This window comes from Bos indicus, chromosome 1 (assembly GCF_029378745.1).
Source record: "Bos indicus isolate NIAB-ARS_2022 breed Sahiwal x Tharparkar chromosome 1, NIAB-ARS_B.indTharparkar_mat_pri_1.0, whole genome shotgun sequence".
Taxonomy (NCBI): domain Eukaryota; kingdom Metazoa; phylum Chordata; class Mammalia; order Artiodactyla; family Bovidae; genus Bos; species Bos indicus.
In genome coordinates this window covers 78933279-78945750 of record NC_091760.1, presented here as the reverse complement: position 1 = coordinate 78945750, position 12472 = coordinate 78933279, and positions in this window count along the sequence as shown.

Here is a 12472-nt window from a genome sequence, read left to right as displayed (position 1 = left end):
GTGAATTCTACATAGACTGTAGAATAATACTTTAATATAAGAATTAGAGATTTTCTGGGAAAGGGAAGATTAGGAAGGGTACAGTTAAAATATCAGAGGAGCAGCATGAAACCCTAAAATGAGTAGTTTCAAAAATTTCACCAAGAAACTGCTGTGACTTTTGAGTCACATGGAAAGTTCTGGGTGGCTATATAACTTGCCTCTGGCCACTGGTATGGCTACCTTGACCTCCCAAATCATTTTTGCCTTTCAAAATCTCATGTGAGTTTTTCTTCTTGGCAAACTCTATCTATAATTATGTAACAAAGGGGATTCTTAGAAACGTAGCTAAGTTGCTTCTAAATCTCTCTGATGAGTGAATAGTTGCCCATAATAGGAGAAGTAATGGATGGAAAAACACCCAGTTAGCCAGACAATTTATCTTTCTGGAAAATTACTCAAACCTTTAGAAACACATAGCTAACTTCCACCACTGAAACCATGATAGAGATAATTTGATCTCCCTTTCTCATCAGAATGTTGAATTTGTTTTTATTATTTTCCTATTGCCCAACTGATCACCTTAAATTATTATCTAAACTGGACATCTATAATATTTTCTAATCTGTGTCTTCATTTCTTTGTTTCTTCTCCCATTCCAATCTATTGATTTCTGTTGGGGCTACCAAGATTTCCTATGACCCTGATTTCATTCTTGGCTATAGTTTACTGGTCCATGGATACCATATTACTCAAACTGGGACAGTCAGGGTATTTTCTTATGTGGAAATGATTTATTGGTCTATGTATGGATCCTTTATCAGACTGTGTCATCAGAATTATTTTTAGAGTTTCTTGAAATGTAATTGAGGAAGATAGTAAGTCTTTGTCTCCTGGTGGAAAATTTAAGAAATCTTGGCAGCTCTTTTTCCTGTTATCTGCAACAAGCCAGTTTGCGGCAAGAGGAAAGAAAAGTGACACATACAAAAAAGAAAAAAAAAAGAGGGGTGTGGTCATGTTCAAGTCCTTAATTCTAGTTGTTCCAACGTCCATCCTCATCTCTCCTCTTCTAATGGTTTGCTTACTTAAATCTTGTTATGTGTATGTGAAGCAGTTGCCATTCTCTTCCCCCATACCCCTCCTCCTTCTTCTTTCTTTTTTTTAAACTAAATTTGTTCAAACCAAATTTCTGTCACTTGGAAACACGTATTATCGTAACATTGGAACAAATGCAGCATAACTCACAGTTGTGAGGCCTCCCAAACCACTTAGTTTAGGAACGTAGTCATTTGTCCTATTGGCAAATATTACCTCCACATTTTATAAAGGGATCTTTCAACAATCAGAGTCAATACTTCAGGTTTAAATGCTATTAGTCTATGATGTAGATACTATATATGTACTCATATATATCTTTTTAAGTGAAATTTCCTAACAAACAAAAAGGTAAAGCACTAGATAAAATTTATTAATATGTTAAAGATGAGGAAAAAAAAGGAAAACTTTAGAGAAGTTAAGTGATGTCTTATAAGACATTCAAAAAGTAAGATCAGTTTTCACCTAAAGCACTTATGTGTAAATTGGAGGAAGGTACCTGCTCTTGGGCATGGCACTGAACCATGATGAGAAAAGCATGGACTGGATTCAGATGTTACTTGTCCTTACCAGATGGTTGTCCTTGTGCAACCATTATATGGTTCCTGGCAGAGTTGAGTGAATTGGAACTTTTGATCTTAAGTTCAGTTATTTCATTTTACCTTCAGCCATGCTACATCTATTTTTCATATTCACAAATGGCTTAATTATATGATATAACTCATGGTACTCATGCTTAGTCAGTCATGACAGACTCTTTGTGATCCCATGGACTGTAGCCCACCAGGCTCCTCTTTCCATGGAATTTTCCAGGCAAAATTACTGGAGTGGGTTGCTATCTAGAGCAAATGATAACTTCATCTGTCAGTATAGACTCGTATATGCTGTAGTAACAACTCAAAAATCATAGTAACTTAACATAATAAAATTTTATCTAGTGCTCATTAAAATTCTACTGAAAGTCCAGGTGTTTCTCCAGGGCAACTTTCTCCCATGTGCTAACTCAGTATCTTAGGCTATTTAGACCTTAAGGTATCTCCCTATAGTTTCCTGCTTCTGTAATTCCCGTGGCAAAGGAAGAGCCAAGCTGTAGATTCAAGCGTCTGCAAGTAAGCGTTTCCACATGAAAACTATGCTTGTTACCTCCACTCGTATTTCACGGTCAAATTAAATCACATAGCTCTGCCCAACTTCAAGAGGCAGATTAGTGCAATCCTCCATGAACTCAGAAGCAGAGGATACCTAGATAATGGTGAACAATAATAATAGTTACCATATGAACTTATGACTGTTCAGCTGGAGTTAATGATTAAGGCAGCTAAATATGATGCCTTTATAGTCTTGGATCAGAACACTATGAGTCAGTACTAAGGAAAATACTCTCTCTTTCTCTCTGTTTTTGCCATTACTTTGATCACTACAATTGGGAAAGTCAAACATAAATAGCATTATTGCTTTTTATTTTTCCCAGCATTGTAACTGTAGATAAACTATTTGTCTTTTACATGATCTTTCTTCAGAGTTTGAAAATCTATTGTTGAAGCTACTGATAGAGCACTATACCTTCTATCACAAAAGTTTGTTGTAATTGTTAAATGAAATAATGATTATGAAATAACTGGGAATACTTTAATATTTTAAGTTGTTATTATTTCCTTTTTCTACTTTCATCAGAAGCATGTCTGATGATTTTTCATTTGAAAGCTGATTGGATGATTCTTCAGAGGGATAAACTCACATTTCCAGATAATCTAAAGGCCTCTCTTGGCAACAAACTTCCATAAACATATATTTATTCAGTGAAAGACCTAGTTAAGTGTGGCGGGGTGGAATAGGCCTGGAGGAGAAGGTACGGGTGATCAGGAGAAGTTGGTGATAAGGATGTGGCTCAAATGGAAAAATACAGCATACTATAGCATAAATGTAAGCCTGCTGAGATCTGCTCTGTGATTCTCTTTAATAACGGAGTCGAGAGGTGTTAATGAGCATGACACAGGGCACACTGCCATCAAGTGAATTAGTCATAGCTTGATTCTTTTATGTGCCTCGTCTAATGGCAAACATTACCCAGCAATCACAGCCGCAGCACTCTCAGATGGAGCAGAAGGTGTGGAAGGGAGTAATGAGGCTGCCTAAAAACTATTTTACAGAGCCCTGCACCAATTCACAACAGATAATAGAACTCAAAGCCAGACAGATAATAGAAGCGACAGCCATTTATTGCTAAGAGACTGTCTGAATATATGTGTGTAAAACAGCCCACTCCAAGTTCTTTAATCACATTTCCCAAGAAAAAGTGGCAAAAAAGAAAGCCACGTGGCAGGCTACTTCCATTAGTGTATTCTAACTGAGTATAAAAAAGAGGAATGAGTAGATACGAAGAAAAAGAATACTGACGGAGACTGCAGATCAGAAGCAGAGCCTGGCTGTTTGAATCCTGCAAACTGGGACACGGTCTCCTTGTGGGTAGGGCAGGGTGTTGGAAAAAGATCTTGTCCTGGAGTTCTTTGATATTTGGCATTATTAAAAAGAAAATCCCAGTTTACAATTCTTTGATTCCTGAGAGAGATGATGGCTCATTCAGACCCAATTCTCTCTTACTTCAATTTTGGCACTTTTTTTCTTTAACATTATAGATAGTGAATGGGGACAAATGTCTTTGGAAAAAGTCTAGGAGATGAAACTCATGGTTTTCCATAAATTTTTGTAATGACTGGCAGTTTTGTCTTTTGCCAAAAGATGTCTAAAATGACCCCAAAAGGAAGCATAATACAAGGTACCTTCCAAATATAATGTGAAATTCGGAAACTTTGTATTTCATATTTTTCCGCCTCCATCTGGCAATCGTGTGTTTTGTTCTAGTGCCATATTTTAAGAGGGACAATAACCAGATGGCATGCCTCCAAAAGAAGATGTCCAAAATGTCACTGGAATGTAAAACCATATCAAATGCTTGGGCCTGGAGAAGAATTTGACATGGGGAGGATTATGAGTGAGTAGTTTGACACTAATGTTCAAGTAGCTGATTACTTTCTTGTGAAGGAGAAAGTGAATATATTCTGTAAAACTTTAGAGAGCTGAAAAGGATGAATAGAGTGAAGTAGAATTTGGTGGACCTCATGAAATTAAAAGACTCTTACTCCTTGGAAGGAAAGTTATGACCAACCTAGATAGCATATTCAAAAGCAGAGACATTACTTTGCCAACAAAGGTTCGTCTAGTCAAGGCTATGGTTTTTCCTGTGGTCATGTATAGATGTGAGAGTTGGACTGTGAAGAAGGCAGAGCGCCGAAGAATTGATGCTTTTGAACTGTGGTGTTGGAGAAGACTCTTGAGAATCCCTTGGACTGCAAGGAAATCCAACAAGTCCATTCTAAAGGAGATCAGCCCTGGGATTTCTTTGGAAGGAATGATGCTAAAGCTAAAACTCCAGTACTTTGGCCACCTCATGCGAAGAGTTGACTCATTGGAAAAGACTCTGATGCTGGGAGGGATTGGGGGCAAGAGGAGAAGGGGACCACAGAGGATGAGATGGCTGGATGGCATCACTGACTCAATGGACATGAGTCTCAGTGAACTCCGGGAGTTGGTGATGGACAGGGAGGCCTGGCGTGCTGCGATTCATGGGGTCGCACAGAGTCGGACACGACTGAAGCAACTTAGCAGCAGCAGCAGCCACTTGAATTCACAGGTCTGTGAAGGGCTTCTTGTTACTAGTCTCCTCCAGGAAGTTCTTGATACATTGTAAACTGGCACTCAGGAGTTGAGCAAGGATGGAAAAATGGAAACTTTAAAGTCTGTTTGAAATAATTTTTCTTTTCTTCTAAAGTCAGAAAGACTTCAGTATTTATATTATCATGACTATAGAAACAGAATTTTTTGTTGAGACAAATAGTAAATCACAATCCCTTGAGATTTTGTACAATTCTTTTGTTTTCCTGGAGTTAATGATTGCCTTATTAATTTTCTTTATTTTAAAGTACATGTATCTAATTAATCCCCATGTGCTCTAATAGCTTCATAAGATACTCTTCACTATTATTTTGGGGCTTCCTTGGTGGTTCAGACAGTAAAGAACCTGCCTGCAATGCAGGAGACTTGGGTTCAATCCCTGGGTCAGAAAGATCCCCTGGAGGAGGAAATGGCAACCCACTCCAGTATTCTTGCCTGGAGAAATCCATTTGCTATGCTATGCTAAGTCACTTAAGTCGTGTCCGACTCTGTGCGACCCCATAGACGGCAGCCCACCAGGCTCCCCCGTCCCTGGGATTCTCCAGGCAAGAACACTGGAGTGGGTTGCCATTTCCTTCTCCAATGCATCAAAGTGAAAAGTGAAAGGGAAGTCGCTCAGTTGTGTCCGACTCTAGTGACCCCATGGACTGCAGTCTACCAGGCTCCTCCGTCTGTAGGATTTTCCAGGCAAAAGTACTGGAGTGGGGTGCCATTGCCTTCTCCGTCTCTTTTACTAAATAGGAGCCTAATATTTGTTTAGGGCAGCCATATGTATATCTTAAAAATTATTTACTAGCCTCTCTTGCAGCAAATATTGGTCATACAATACTCAAGATCCATGAGATACTTCTCCTTCTCTCTATTCTCTTTTTACCTCCTTCCTTCTTGAATATGCTGACTTTATAAAGGGATCAGGCAGTCTTTATACGACATAAAGCAATCATGAGAATAAAATTATACAAGGAAAAGAAGAATAGAAAGAGACTAGGATATTAATGGCATTACAAAACCCAGTCCAAGACGTATCTTCAGATTTTTGGTTAAATGTGGGGGAAAAAAACACATCTACTTGATTTGATAACTTTGATCAAATTTCTAAGATATTCAGATAAATGTAACCTTAACTGAAATCAGTGCCATTTCAAATCAGTGAATTTCTCAACAAATTATGTTGGGACATGTACCCTGTCATTTGGGAAAAAACAAAGTAGAACCTTTACTTCACTTTTTACACCAAAATTAGATGGAGTAACAAATGTTAAAAAATAAATGTTTTTTAGAAAAAAATGCAACATTTTGTAAAATATAATCTTGGATTACAGCAGCTTTGACTCAGTATTACCTGAACTTCTGAAATAAAATGACCACTAAATTTAACCACATAAAATTAAGAAAATTTTATACAGATACTCAAATAAGACAGATGACTATTTGGTAGGAAAATGGTTGCCACACTGAATGGTAAATCTAATATCCTTAATATATAAAGAGTTCTTTAATAGCAACAAGAAAAAATTCTCAGACTGATAGAAAATTTGGCAAAGGAGACAGTTTCATGAAAAAGGAAAAACAACTGAGAAAAATCTTTCACAAAACAGAATACATAAGTAAATAAAATAAAAAATAAAAAAGAAACAAGCAGACTTAATGGAAGAAGCCAAGGTGAAATATTAAAAATAATTTCCTCAGAGAGATAAGACTAAATAAAGCATCTGGGATATAAGAAAAAGTTGTTTCATATATTTAAAGACAAAATATACATAAATAATCAGAGAATAAAACAAAGTTTTTGAGAAATTAAAAATATGACAATAAAAATGTCTGGAAAATTGTTGAAATATGAAATTAAGGAAGTAAGCCAGTAATTAGAATAAAAACACAGAGATCATCAATACAAGAGAAAACAAAACAAAAAAAATTAGAAGATGAAACCATAAACTCTAAATCCAAAAACTAGGAACTCCAGAAAGACCAGAGTAAACAGTGGATAAGAAATTATTCAAGTAACAATTTTGTCAAATCTCCCTTGATCCAAAAGACATGACCCTTGAGAGTGGAAGTATACTTGTGGTGTGTATTACAAGTGAAAAAGACCCTGAACATCAGGGACAAACAGAAGTTTCTAAAAGCTGATAGGTGATAGAAAATGTCACATACAAGGGATCAGAAATCAAAATGGTATATCCATCTATTCCTATTTCTGATTTTATTATACAGTTTAATCTGGAAAGAATGTTGGAATTTATCAGATACATTTGCAACAATCTTAAACTCAGAAAAGGTGGTCTTGCTGGCATGTCTTAGCTATGAGCACCGAGGGACTTGGTGTGAGAAGGCAGGTTAATTGGCATGAATTCCATACTGCTGGAAACATAACTCAAAGGAATTAAGGTTCATCAATGCCAGTTCTATATGCTTTTTAATTCAGATCATTTATGTTTTTTCTCTTTAACCATTTCTTTAACTCTTTCTCCATTCTTTCTTTATTTTTTTTTCTTGCCGAAACATCTTCAAGATTTGGCATAGGTAGGAGAATCTCTAGGCTGAGAAGCACCAATTTTGTTTCATTATATGTCACTTTTCCCCTGGGTCTCTCTCGCTGTAATCACACTGACACCATCAGGTGGTCCCCTTTAAGCACTCTTAATTTCTGTAAGTGCAAAGAGTTGTTCCTGGGATTTTTAAATTTATCAAAATCCAAGGAAAGTTATAGGGAAATCACATCAGAGATAAGAAAAATATGAAGTTTTGTTTAGGAAGTAGAGTGCAGTTCTGATTTTAGGGTGACCAATTATCATAGTTTGTCAGCAGCTGAGGTGGTTTCTGGGACATGGGGATTTCAGTTTTAAAACTGGGACAGTTTCAGGTAAACTGGGATGTGTTGGTCACCCTAGATTTCACTCAATTAGTTCACTGTCTAAGATGCTTAGCCTCCAGCCTCAAAGAAGTAGCACAAGCTTTCAGGTTCTTGAAAACAATCCTTATTTTTCTACTTCCTGGTAACGTATCCAGGGAAGGAACATCTGAATGACTATAATCCAGGACTGATCTCCTCTGCATCTTGTTGCCTATGTCATCATCTCTAAAGAGGGAGACTTCTGCAGATGAACTCCAGTTCATCTAGAATCTTCCTGGCCTCCTCACACCATCACCTCCCCGCTGCCACCCCTCCAGTGTCCAGATTGAGCTGTATGATTCTTCTTCTGCCCCTAGAGATAAACCCTTTCTCTATACATTGAGATTTAACTTTACTCTCAGAGGCTGTGATATAATATAAAAATATATTTGGTCTTTGTCTCAGTTCCTGGGTGAAAGTGAAGTGTTAGTCACTCAGTTGTGTCCAATTCTTTGTGATCCCATGGACTATAGCCCGCCAGGCTCCTCTGTCCCGGGAATTCTCCAGGCAAGAATACTGGATTGGGTAGCCATTTCCTCCTCAAGGGGATCATCTCAACTCAGGGATTGAATCTGGGACTCCTACATTGCAGGCAGATTCTTTACCATCTGAGCTACTGGGTACAGAGCTTCTAAAACCCATGCAATTTCCTGATGATAGAAATGTCTTTTATTTATTCATAATATCTGAGTTCATGATAACGGAGAGATTTAGGATAGGGCTCCTAAATAGCTTAAGGATGGGACTGGTTATAAGAAAGACCCAGAAAAGAGAGGGTTGGAACTTTCAGCTTCACCCATGAACCTCCAGGAAAGGGTAGGGTGGGGTTGGAGATTGGGCTCTATAAACATTTTTAACAATACTATTCAGAAAGCTTTCAGGCTGGTGAAAGCAACAAGGGGCTGGGAGGGTGATATGCCAAGAGAAAGTCTGAAGCTCTGTGCCCCCACCCCACCCTTCCACTTGGCTGCTCCTGAGTTGTTTTATTCATCCCTTCCACTTGGCTGTTCCTGAGCTGTATATTTTATAACAAACTGACAATAGTAAGTGAAGAATTTTCTTGCATCCTATATGCTATCCTAGTAAATATTGAAACTTGTAGGGGGATGGCGTTTGGGGGGTGTTATTGTTGTTCAATCACCAAGTCATGTCCAACTCTTTGTGACCCCATGGACTGCAGCATGCCAGCTTCCCTGTCCTTCACTATGTCCTGGAGTTTGCTCAAATTCATGTCCATTGAGTCAGTGATGTCATCCAACCATCTCATCCTCTGTTACTCCCTTTTCCTCCTGCCCTCAATCTTTCCCAGCATCAGGGTCTTTTCTAATGAGTCAGTCCTTCGTATCAGGTGGCCAAAGTATTGAAGCTTCAGCATCAGTCCTACCAATGAATAGTCAGGGTTAATTTCCTTTAGGATTGACGAGTTTGATCCAAGGGACTGGTGGGTGGGGTAGTAAGGGGAATCCTTAAACTTGTAACCAAGTTAGACAGAAGTTTGGGTAACTTGAGGATCTCATATCTATGGCTGGCAACTCAAGTGGGGACAGTCTATTGAGACTGAGCCCTTAAAGCTAACTTGCAGTAGTTATTGTTAGAATTGAAATGTAAGACATCCAGTTGGTGTCAGAATTGGTTAGTATGAGGGGGGGACAAAAAAGCACACATTTGGTGTCAGAAGTGTTGTGCGTGAGAACAATTCAGGAATAAACAAAAAAATTTATAGTCACTAACATTCATTCATTCCCTCATTTGATCAGCTAAATATGCATGGATTTTTTACTATGTACCAGACACTATTTTAGGTTCTAGGGGTTTGATGGTTTAAAATAGACAGATAGATATTGCTATAAAACTTACATTCTTGTGGGAGTAGACAATCAACACATACATGAAGTACAAGACTGAGGAGGTAGAATGTGACCTGTAGCTGGAAATATGAGGAGGAGGAAGTCTTGAGAAGATTTAGGGAAAGGATGTGTGTATATAAAGATTGCTAAATAGAAAGGAGCTTCCCAGGTGGCTCAGTGGTAAAGAATCTGCCTGCAATGCAGAAGATGCAGGAGATGCAGTTTCAATCCCTGGGTCAGGAAGATTCCCTGAAGGAGGGCATGGGAACCCACTCTAGTATTCTTGCCTGTAGAATCCCATGGACAGAGGAGCCTGGCGGGCTACCGTTCATGAGGTCACAAAGAGTAGGACAGGACTGAAGCAACCGAGCACGCACGTCTGCATTGCTATCTGCCATCACTCCTCTGGGGAATAGGAGAAATTATTAGACTAGATTTAGGAGTGACTCTTACCACCTGATTCTTGCCCCAGATTCAATGTGCTCACATTTTTATCTGAGCAAAATTTAGTGAAAATAAACATTATTAGTGAAGCCCACAAAAAGAACTGATGCTTCTGAAGAGTTGAAAGAAGACAGACTATTGCGATGTGTATGAACACCAGGTTTTCTTTATGTACATTTTAAAATTTGCTATTTTTTAGAAATAGTAATACATTTTTGCATAATGGTAGTGACACAGTAATATGTTTCAAAAATCCATACAGTGTCAACAGATATAAACTGAAAACTTGGCTCCCACCCTGTCTCTATTCACTCTGTTTTCACTTGCTCACTGCATTTATCATTTTACTGTTTATTTTTAAAATGACAAGTAAACATAAATGCATATTCTTACTTTTTCTTTCTTTTTTTAAACATACTGGGTAGTTATAGCAGAAACCAGTAATGCTCACCAACATTCATCTCTCTTCCATCTAGGAAAGACTTTGAGTGTGTGTATTTGCATGAGAAACTGACAAGAAACAGATAGAATATAAACCCATCAAACTTTCTAGTGCATTGTAATGTGAGAGAAACTAAGATCCAGGACTGAAAATGCTCTTCTCTTTTCTTCAGGTTTTTCATATTTATATCCAGCAGAAAATTGGCTGTGAAATTGAGATTGCTCCAAAAAAGCACAAACATTCACTTCATATAGGATCAGAGGTAGTGGACAAGGAAGAACATCACAGGAGGGAATCAGCAGCCATAGAAGCAAAGAGACCGGAGAGCTCCTCCAAGGGCAGCATCAACGTCTAGTCAACTAATTCCCCACCTTAGAGTAGGAGGCTTTCAAAATGGCTTCTAGAGGGACTTAGGAATTTATATAGATCCACCACTACTGCATGTCTCCCATTCTTTCTTCTGAATATTTCTGTTGTAGGGCTTCCCAAGTGGCTCAGTGTTAAAGGATTCACCTGCCAATGCAGGAGATGCAAGAGACATGGGTTTGATCCCTGGATGGGGAAGAGTCCTTGGAGGAGGAAATGGCAACCCACTCCTAAATTCTTGCCTGGGAAACTCCATGGACAGAGGAGCCTGGTCCTCTGGGACAGTTCACGGGGTTGCAAAGAGTTGGACACAACCGAGCATACACAAAACAAAAAACATTTCTATTTTGGTTATCCTTCCTTATTCCATCATTATACATTCCATGAAGCTCATAGGTTGCTGGACCATAAAGACATGTACCCAAATTGGACAGAGAGGATTGATTCAGACATCTTGGACTTTGAGTCTGGTGCCGTGATTGGATAGAACTTTGTGTTGGATGCTTAGCGGGGATGTACATGTGTTCAGTATGTTGAAAAAAACGAGTGAACTGGAAATTTGATGGCCAGGACAGCACATTGTGGTAGAATCTGCTAGTGCTCTCTACTATTGACTTATTCTCCTCTTCCTGACTGGACAAATAAATGTTTCTTATTTTCCCTGTGGTTCAGAATGACTGAGTTACAACCAATTCAGTAAGAAGAGATGTGTCCATTTCCTGGCTTGGCCCTTAGAAACATTTTTTTGTTGATTCTGTCTCTCCCAGCACTCACCCTCTGGCTGAATGATGAGGACCCAGAGTGTAAGGAAGGGAAGAGTCACAGTGTTCATGGAGCCCTCAATGACTGCATGTAACAGAGCTCTTCAGGACCTGTTCTTCAGATTTCCTTTTGAGCCAGCTGGTAAAACTTCTTCCTCTTCATCCAGTCACATTACCTCCTCAGATGCTTGCTCAGAGGCCAGTGCTCATGTGCATATACATGTACCACTAGAAGTCTGGAGCTGGTAACTTGCCCTTGGAAGCTTTCTCTACCTATTCTGGCCCATCTTTCTCTATTTCTCTCTCTCTGGAATTTGAAGCCAACACCCTGCCAAATTCTTTACAGTCCATTTCAGAGTTGTACATCTGTTCATACTCATCAGATCATAAACTGCTAGAATACATAGATCTTTCATCATCTTGGTGTCCAGAAATGTCTGATGCATAGTGGGGTCTCGTCTTAATTGATTATCAATTTCCTGGTGGAACAGCTGAGAGGTGATTGGGAAGCTAGGGTGAGGAATCTTCCAATCAAGTTCTGAGGCTGAACTTTCGACCCTCTTCAGAGCTCTCCAGGGGTATTTTGAGGCATACTCCAAGAAAAATTGTAAATCGAGAGGAAATTACCATTTTTACTGATGATTCAGCCAAAGTTGAGTGTCTATTAATTGGGGAAAATCCTGCTGATAGCTTTGCTTTTTTTGGACTTTTAAGCATTAATGATTCTATAAGGAAGAGAAATCAGCTGGGAGTTATGTTCTCTTTTTTTAAGTAAATAGACATATTTCTGGGCATGTGCACTTGGCTAAGGAGATTTACTTTGGGTTGGGAAGGAAATTCCCTTTATATGTTGTCTTTTTATAAATAAGTCATCTAATTTTCTTCTCAGGGTATTTTTGTTACTTTTAAA